The sequence below is a fragment of the Pelophylax lessonae genome (genome assembly GCF_965119305.1).
Source record: "Pelophylax lessonae genome assembly, chromosome: 1".
Taxonomy (NCBI): Eukaryota; Metazoa; Chordata; class Amphibia; order Anura; family Ranidae; genus Pelophylax; species Pelophylax lessonae.
The window spans coordinates 452911703-452921711 of record NC_138768.1 but is presented as its reverse complement, the minus strand read 5'-3'; positions in this window follow the sequence as shown (position 1 = coordinate 452921711).

Sequence of the window (10009 nt, the reverse complement as noted above, 5' to 3'; positions counted from 1 at the left end):
TGGAGGTGGGAGCAGGTTTAGTTATAGTTAGCATTTGACTGGAATTCTACTTTAACCACTTGCGGACCACCAGCAGTACATATACTGCGGCAGGTCGGCTCTGTCCCGTGAAACTACGTAACTGTACGTCGCTTTGCGGGACCATAAGTGGGGGCACGCGCACCCAATTGCCACAGGGGAAACCAATCAGCTGGCCTGGTGGCCGCTATTGCCGCGATCGCTCCCCGTGGAGACAGAACGGCTGTTCTGTCAGTAATGAACACAGGGATCTTGTGTTCCTCTTATTTAGGAACACAGGTTCCTTTGTTCATTCAGTAAATGCGTCCCCCCCAGGGTTAGAAAGCACCCCCTAGGGACACATTTGACCCTTTGATCGCCCCTGGTGTTAACCCCTTCCCTGCCAGTGTCATTATTACAGTAAAAGTGCATATTTTTTAGCACTGATTACTGTAGTAATGTCACTGGTCCCCCCAAAAGTGTCAAAAATGTCAGTTAGGTATCCGATCTGTCTGCGGTAATGTCACAGTCCCACTAAAGATCGCTAATCGCCACCATTCCTAGTAAAACAAAATAAATAAATAATTTAAAATTACATAAAACTTTCCCCTAGTTTGTAGACGCAATAACTTTTTTTTTGCGCAAACCAATCAATATACACTTATTGAAATTTTCTTTACCAAAAATATGTAGTAGAATACAAATTGGCCTAAAATGATGAAAAATTTAGATTTTACATTTTTTTTACTGGGAATGTTATATAGTAGAAAGTAAAAAATATTGTTTTTTTTTTCAGAATTGTTGCTCTTTTTTTTGGTTTATAGCACAAAAAATAAAAATCGCACAGGTGATCAAAAAACCACAAAAAAGCTCTATTTGTGGGGAAAAAAAGGACATCATATTTATTAGGGGACAGCGTTGCACGACCGCCCAAATGCCAGTTAAAGTAACGCAGTGCTGTATCGCAAAAAAGGGCCTGGTCAATAAGAGGGAAAACCTTCCGGTCCAGAAGTGGTTAATGTACCCAGATGTATGACAATGAAAGCAAATTAGTCTTATGGATTGATTTAATAAGGCAAAAAGAAATAAACGAAATGCTATAACGCATAGCAATCAGATAATTCATAATAAAGATGTGATTGCTTGATATGCTGGCCTGTGGCCAACTTAGCCTCTATTACAGATTTTACCCTTTCCATCCATTATCTATATTTTAGAATAAAAATACATACCTTTGTTCTTTCCAGATACCCAACTGGGCATAGTGAATGGATAATAAAAGAAAAGAATCCTGGTAGTACTTTACAAATAATGTCTTGTTTTACTAGCCTAGCTAATCTGAATAACAAATAGTGTATTTATTGTTCCTTGTGGTGCTTTTGGTATACTGTCTCTTTACAACTTTTTCCCTGCGTCTGGACCAGATGCTTCTCTGCAGTTAATTAGCTTGTTAATTGGAGTTTTTATGTACTAGCTACTAGTGGGTTTATGGCCCATTCCCACTATTTGATTAATGTTGCTTTTAAATGAAAGCACTAAGCCGTACGGCAATATGTGTTAACATCTCTTTACAGTCTTAAGGTCATCCTTCACAAGTCTTACATGGCTAATGACATCTGTGCTTTAGTTCAAAATGGTGCTTTTCATTGCGGTTTGCTATTTTTCAGCAATGATTGATACACTAAATCTCAAGCTGGTCATACAGTTGGGGCCCTGTTCACACAGGGAGCTTGATTTACTAAAGGCAAAAATAGTATTCATTGCAAGTGCTTTTTAAGTACATTTGCTCTAGATTTGAGAGAAAGCTCTGCTGGTTTCCATTACCCAATCACGTACAAACAGAAATCCTGTTTTTTTATATCATTGCATATAGCGACCCCTAGGGAGCGGCAGATGAACTGGATCACCCCCACCCCTGCACAGCCAGGCACACCGAATCTTCACAAACACTCCAGAATGAGAGAACAGTCCGTGACTTTGTTTTTGTTATTTATTAAGAGTTTATAACTTGGATAGGGATAGGAGGTTATGGGATTCCCACTTGACTTTAACAAAACTTTTAGCAACAATTTCAGGGACATTTTCCTATATTCAGTCTGTATACAGTCTCCCTTACTCTCCTCCTGCACATACTTGCTTGTTGGCTCCAGCTGAATCACTGTTACTTGATCTGATAGGCTCTCAGTCAGATATAGCAATAGCTCAATTCTCACAGGGTGCGCATGCCCACGCACAAAAAAAAAAAAAACAGAGGGACAGCGCCTAAGAATATTAGAAATGTATTAAAGTTCATTTAATAGATGTGTGTTATTTTTCACCTTTAGGAAGGGGTAAGATCAAGAGATTTCTAATTTCTTCTCTAATTTCTAACTACTTCCAATAGTGGCTCTGTCTATATTGCAGCAAATGAAGGGAGTGCACGGAGGAAGCATCAGGGTTCTATATCACTAAAGAATTACCTCCCTGCTCAAATGCTCCTCAACTTATCCTATATCTCCCATTCTTACTGGACTAAAATTCCATCCTATCTGCAGCATGCTGCTATCTACTAGCCACTATAATCTCTAGGAGGTAAAGGAAATATAACAAACTGATCAAAACCCCTCTCCACCAACTCCCCATGTAAAAATGTGATTGTGCACCAAAACTACTGTAGAAAATCAAAATACTCTACATGTTTCACTCAAAGAAAGAGCTTCGTCAGGGGTGCATTGATAAATCATAAGTGCTCAAAAGAAAAGTGCTATAACCACCACATTTGCCTGCTTGTACAGGGCAATAGCCCTTTACGGGCAGGAACTCACAGCCCCTTGTTAGGTAGCAAAAATACAGTGAACAGCTTGTACTTCACTTCTGTGGCTACTGATCCCAGCACCACCACTTCAGGTACTGCCAACCCACCTGGTTGCAGCTGCACTTTTCACTAGCCCTCCAGGCTAACTGACTCCACACTCCAGTGACTCTCTACCAGCCCACCCGGCTGACACCCACCAGCCCACTCCACTGACTTCTGAGGAGATCTCCCAGGGAAGAAATGAAGACTTGAGCACACTGCTGTATTCAAGGGAGACTAGCTACATTTGACAGTCTCTCTCCCTTGTTTGGCCCCTGCAGTGCTGATCTACTCACGTTGTTCTCTCTTGCTCCCATGCCTCCATGAAGGGCTTCCTCCTGTGTGTTATGGCAGGATCCTTCCAGCACCCGAGCCCCGGCCCAAGGCAGGACACCCCCTCAGACTAGGGGGCACCCCCTGAGGGCCACCGACAGCCTCCTCAGCTTTGTATCTCCATGTTCCACCTGACTACCCTTGCTGCCACGGCTCATGCCTATTTATGAGGTAAGCTCTGACCCCTGCTAGCCCACTACTAGTGATTGGCCAAGGCCTCATACATTTCTTAGGCAGCTCCTCCTAACCTCAACCCACTAGCTCTAGAACATTCTCCAATGTTCCAGAAACAGGGGGAGACACCAGAGGAGCTGTCAGGATGAGTCATCCAGCCCTGATTTACTGAATCCTGATCCAGATTCCACAGCTCAGGCTTAGCCCTGAGCTAAACTAGAATTTACATATTCTAAATCTAACACTACTTCAATCAGAGGGTGCTACACATATAATTGAGTATTCTTTGCAAAGTGAAGTTTTACCTCATTTACTCAGCTCTGGAGCAAGTGCACTTGCAGTGCACAGTGTATTTGCCTTTGGTAAATGAACCCCATGGTGTGTTTGTGTATGGCAACGCATTGCTTATGTTTATTGCCATTCGTTTTAAATGGCACCTCAACACCTCTACACAACCAACATCCGGTTCCAAAGTGCACCACAGTGCATGAAGTGAACAAAAAGAGTGGGAGTGATTTCTCCTGCATTGGGGCTTATTCAAAGCAAATAAGCTGCAGTGATTCAGCACACTGCAATGCACAATAAAGCATGTTGATGCACCAGCAGTAGTGTATTGTAATGTGAATGGGGACTTGGGATTTTTTACCAGTGTTGCTAGTGATAATTATGTAACTGGCATATAGCAATTCTTCCCAATTGGAAGGAGTTGGGGCTTGGAGTCTTCAAGGATGCTAAAATCGAATTTCTCAGTGCTGTCTTCTACCTAGGTAAAGGCATGATCCTTTCTTTGTGCGCTTTATATGCTAAAGCCCAAATTTGTTGTTATAGTGGCACCAGGGGCACCGTGATTGTTTCAAAGACAGACAAATCACGTAGGCAGCTCTTTCTATAAAATCTGTATGTCAGTAGCTGACCTCATTCTTTAGTTGAGCAATTAGAAAGCATCAAAACCATGATAAATCAGCTTTTATTTCATGCAGTTAAAGAGTTAAGACCAGAGTAAAACCTTTAATCCTTCTGGAGAGTCAGGTTGAAGTTTTATCCGTAGTTCAGACCCCTTCAAATCCTGAAATCACTTGTAAGCTGCAGCTTCTTTCACTCGCATGTCATATGGATGAGCGCTCACGTGGTGGGAGGTCCAGGATGGATTAACATGACAGGGAAATTCAGGCAGCCCACAGAGGAGTCATGTTCCATCCTTTCAGATACTGTAAATCTTCTAAAATCCATATGTATTTAACAAGGTTTTTTTTAAAAAATGATTAAAATTATCCTATGCAAACACATTTATGTAACGTCAAACCATTTTCATAACACTTTCTGTAACTCTATAGCTTATCCCTAGGTTTCTTGTTCACCTGTCAACCTCTTTTAAATCCTGATTTTTACTTTTCCAGCAGCTGCTGCTGTCCATAATTACTTTGATTTACTATCTCCAGCTATTTTAATAAGTTGTCAAAACAAGTCAAATCAGGTGTATGTGTAGTAATTCGTCCGATTTAATTTTCACTGGCTGTAGTGGAGAAACCGGGATTAAAGGATTACATCTAGGTATTAGTGACCCACTCACAAAATACACAGAACTGACCCAGATCAAACCCATTAAGATGACCCTGGAAATTGCACAGGTCAAAAAGTGTTTCAAAGTGTTTATCAAGGGTATTCTGTTTCCCTCATTCTTGGAGTATTTCCTAGCCTTCCTTCTATTTTTAACCTAAAATTGTAATTTATTTTAGGGCCCAGTAACATCAGTCAGGTTTGTAGCATGTCTATGGCATAATGGATTAATATTATAGATTGTTCTTTCATACATATATATTTATGTTATGGTTGTAACTGAATAAATACCTCCCCACTAAAGTGGATAACTTCGTTTTTAATAATTATTATTATTATATTATTTTATTATTATTATACAGGATTAAGGCCCCTTTCACACGGGCAATGCGCCCGACGGACTCCATTTTGCTCAGCGGGATCGATCCGGCGAGCAGGCGGATGACAGCTCCACCCCTGATTTGTGTGCAGAGATGGAGCTGTTAGATCCCCGCTCTACTCTATGGGAGATCAGATGATAACGGACCACCTGTCCATTTTCATCCGATCTTATCCGATCCTCCAGACGGATGGAATATAGGGTTTCCATCTGTCCGGATTTCACAGACAGGATCGGATCGGATAGCAGCAGGATGTCTCCGCTGACACCCGCTGCTTCATAGGGCTGCATGGAGCATCCGATCAGGTCTGCCTGAAAAACTGACAGGCGGACTGGATCAGAAAGCCCACGTGAAAGGGGCCTTATATAGCACCAACAGTTTAGGCAGCACTTTACATTAAAAAGGACAGTTATGTGGTTTAAACTTTTATGTGATTAAAATATAAGTACCCGTTTATGAGTAGCCATCCTCCTCTGCATGTATGTACATAATTAGTTTTAATTTTTGGACTTGGATGAGAACAGTGACAGTGCGGTAATTTTTGATTTTGGTTGCATGTTCTAGTGTCTGGAGACTCTGCTCACTCACCCAAGGTAAGTCTTTGAAGTCACAAGTAGTTTCTTTAGTTCTGACAATTTTGTTGGACCTGTAGGCTCAGTATTTTAACCCCTGTATATAACATTTTAAATCTTAATCTACATTTTACCTCTCTTTCAGTTTGACTGCCTTCTGGTCCTCAAACTTTTTAGGATTTTTTAATCTTTTTTTTTTATCAGTGATTGCTGGTCTGAGAGAGAAGGGACTGCATATGTATCACTATGGAGTCAACATTTTTCTGCTGACCAGAGATAAAGATCTTTTCTTCTAAAGAAACCAATTTTCTAATGTGCCTTCACTGCTTTTGATTGAGAGAAAAGCCAGTTGATGACTTCCCAGAGCTTAGAATGAGCCCGGGACTTATTCTTAACATCCAGAACAGTGGTTTGCCTTCTAGCAGCTCCATGCTTCTCTATTGCAACTTAAGGACTATTGCACACACTATACCTGTTTTGCCATGCAGGGCCTAATGCTTCCCTGCTGCATGAAGTGTCCCACTGCCTCTCTGTTGCTGAGCTGGGCTTCATGCCTCCCCATTGTATGTAGAACCTCAATGCCTCTTTAATGCAATACAGAGCCTTAACCCCCCCCCTTATTTCCCCTTGCATGCAAAGTATGCATGAAACTCTACTGTCATGTGGGGCCTCATACCCTTCTACAGTATGCAGAAAACCCAGGCCTTCATATTACCATATCAGGTCTTTTGCCATCATTTCAGGCAAAGTCCCCTTGGCTCTCTGTTTGCAAGCAGGGCCTTATGTCTCCCTCATGCCTACAGTGCCCCATGCCTCTTTTTTTTCCATGCAGTGCCTTAAGCCTCCTTACTGCATACAGACCCTGCATACCTCTCTAATGTCACGCAGGGGCTTCAGCATTCCTATTGTAGCAGTGCCCTAATGCCTCTCTGTTGCTACGCAAGACCTCATTGCCTCTACTGGATGCAGTTCCTCCATGAATTGTTAGTGTTATAATGGGTAACATGCCTACCTATTACAGCTTGTCTCAATGCCTCACTTTCCCACATGGGCCTTCTCCGGCAGCCTGTACTTGCATAACTCCCTATTGCTACACAATGTCTCATATTTGTCCATTGCCACACAGTGCCTCATGCTTACCTATTGCATAGAGCACCTTTATGCCTCTTTATTGCCACACAGTGGTTCATACCCTCCGATTGTACACAGCAACTCCATATGTCTCTACTGCCACATGGAGCCTGATGCCTCCTTACTGCATGTGGCATCTCTATGCCTTTCAATTACCATGCAGATGCATTTTTCCCCGTTGTCTCAAACAGTGCCTCCATTGCAATAAAGAGCCTCCTGGTTGCCTTTTGCATACAGGAACTCTCTCTTCCTTTCTTGACATAAAGAACTTCATGCCTCCCTGTTGCCATGTAGGCTCTTATATCTCTCTAATTCTATACAGGTGCTTATGCCTCTCTATTGGCAGACAGAACCTTATGCAACCATCCTTCCTTTTTGCCATGCCATGCCCCACTCCATTCTTTCTGCTGCCAAACCCCAACCTCTCCCCTATTGCCAAGGTCCCCGCCATGTCCCTCCACCCATCGTCTGTCTCCAAGCCCTTTCCACACCTCACCAATTCCTACTACTACCCTATTTTCTATTGTCTCTATGATCCCCATTTCTCCCTTTCTTCTTTCTCACCTTTCTCCCCCACCCCACAGCTATTTGCAAACTCTTCCAACCCTTGCTCTCCTAGGCCCATTCTATATCTACTGTATGCCATTATGCCATTGCCCTTCGCCCCCCCCCCCCCCAAAATCGTCTCCATACCTGCATTGAAAACCTTTTCAATCCCTCCACCTAGCCCTCTTCATCGCTCTTCCCTGTTCTTCTTTTACTGCCTTCATCCTCCGCTTCTCTAACATTGTTTATTTTGCCCTCCCCTGTCTTTCCTCATTCATCTTCTATTGCAAACCCCTCCTCTTCTTCATCGCCAAAATCCCCCTCCCCTGCCTCCCTCCATTTCACCTTTAATGCTCCTACCAATATCCTCCTTCCCTTCCTTTTGTCCATTCCTCCCAAAATGCAAACCATCTTCTCCATTGATTCATTCCTTATTGCCCTCTATAACCCATTTTCCCTTTTGCCAGGCCCTTTCAGAATGTCCAATACTGCCTCACCCACATGGAAGAAAAACATATTTAAAATATATTTTTAAAAAAATTTATTTTTCCCCCCAAATATATTAGAAATATATTTGAAATGCTACAATTTTGGCCATATTCAATATATTTAAAAAAAAATTTCCCTAAATATATTAGAAATATATTTGAAATGCTACCATTTTGGACATATTCAATATATTTCTAAAAATTGTTCCCTAAATATATTGGAAATATATTTTTCTTCCATATGGGCAGCCAGGCATTGTATGGATATCCAAACAATCCACAGCACAACAGTGTGCTCTGTATTACTACTCATGTACCAGTGGCCCCCAAAAATTTTGTACAGCACTACTAAGAAGGAATCTGAGTCTGTGGAGTCTGCATATGTTATTTGCACTTATGGCTTCCTTGTACATAAATAGTACAAAAAAAAAAAAAAATTATCTAAAAAAGTGAAACCATGATTTAAGTGAGCTCAAAACTTCCTGTAGTGAGCTGACATTTAAAATCCAGAGGAGTTTTATAAGCCCTGCTTTGGTTACTACAAACTACATACCTCTCCCTAAGTTATAGAGATAAGAAAAATGTGTTCTGTAGTCCTAAGGAATGAGTATTCCAAGGCGACAACATTTACTTCTATAGATACAGAACAGTGAGTGTTGTCACCCTAGAAAATTTATTGTGTTACTGGCAGGATCACCAGGTAAAAATAAGGGGATTTGTTACTGCCCTTCAGTCTTGCCTCCACTTGTCTTAGCATCACTTTTGTAACCAGCAGACCAGTTAATGATTGTTCCAGTATCTCCTGCAGGTCAATTTGAGGTTATTATATTTTCAGCTTTATTCTGAGATCTGAGAACAGTGCAAAGGGTTGTGACATAAAGCAGCCAAATTTCAGCCTACTGTACTCAACAATCAACTGATTTTTAGGTGTGTGTGTGTGTCTGTAGATAATTTATTTTCACAAATGCCTACTCCAATGGTACATTGTTACTCTTCAACAACCAGACCAAATTGTGCAACAAATAGAAAATATCGTGCACTTTATTTAATACATTAGGGATGATGATCATTAAACTGTCTACACACAGTACAGTTATTATGTACTCCATTAAATTCACTATGTAGTGAGAATGGATATAAATAAATAGATTGTTTAGTCAGTCCCATAGCTATGGGATTGTTGCTGATTGTTGCTAAAATGCAACATGGTGCTTCTTTATCTTTCTTTTTTTTGGAACACATTGTGCAAAATTGCCACATGTCCTGTTTTTTTTTTTTTGTTTTAGCTGACAACAACAAGTGCATTGGTGTGAATAGAATCAATAGGGCTGTGTGTGCACAGTACAAACTGGACATTTTCAGGAGAAATACTGTGTTGCTCCAAGTGAGGTGGTACAGTAAAAATTGCTGAATTTTGGGTTTAAGGTATGTTTTTAATACAGTGGGCTGCACTCATGGGGATGAGGGAAACTCATTAAAGAAAAACTGTGCAAAGGTACAGCTTCACTTAAACTGCTCACAGCAATTATACCACAAGCAGATGGCAGGTACAGGCACAGTTATGTACATGTGCAGTGTCTCACAAAAGTGAGTGCAACCCTCACATTTTTGTAAATATTTTATTATATCTTTTCATGTGAAAACACTGAAGAAATGACACTTTGCTACAATGTAAAGTCGTGAGTGTACAGCTTGTATAACAGTGTAAATGTGCTGTCCCCTCAAAATAACTCAACACACAGCCTAAATTAATGTCTAAACCACTGGCAAGAAAAGTGAGTACACCCCTAAGTATAAATATCCAAATTGGGCCTAATTAGCCATTTTCCCTCCCCGGTGCCTTGTGACTCATAGTGGTACAAGGTCTCAGGTGTGAATGGGGAGCAGGTGTATTCAATTTGGTGTTATCGCTCTCACTCTCTCATACTGGTCACTGGAAGTTCAAAATGGCACCTCATGGCAAAGAACTCTATGAGGATCTGAAAAAAGAATTGTTGC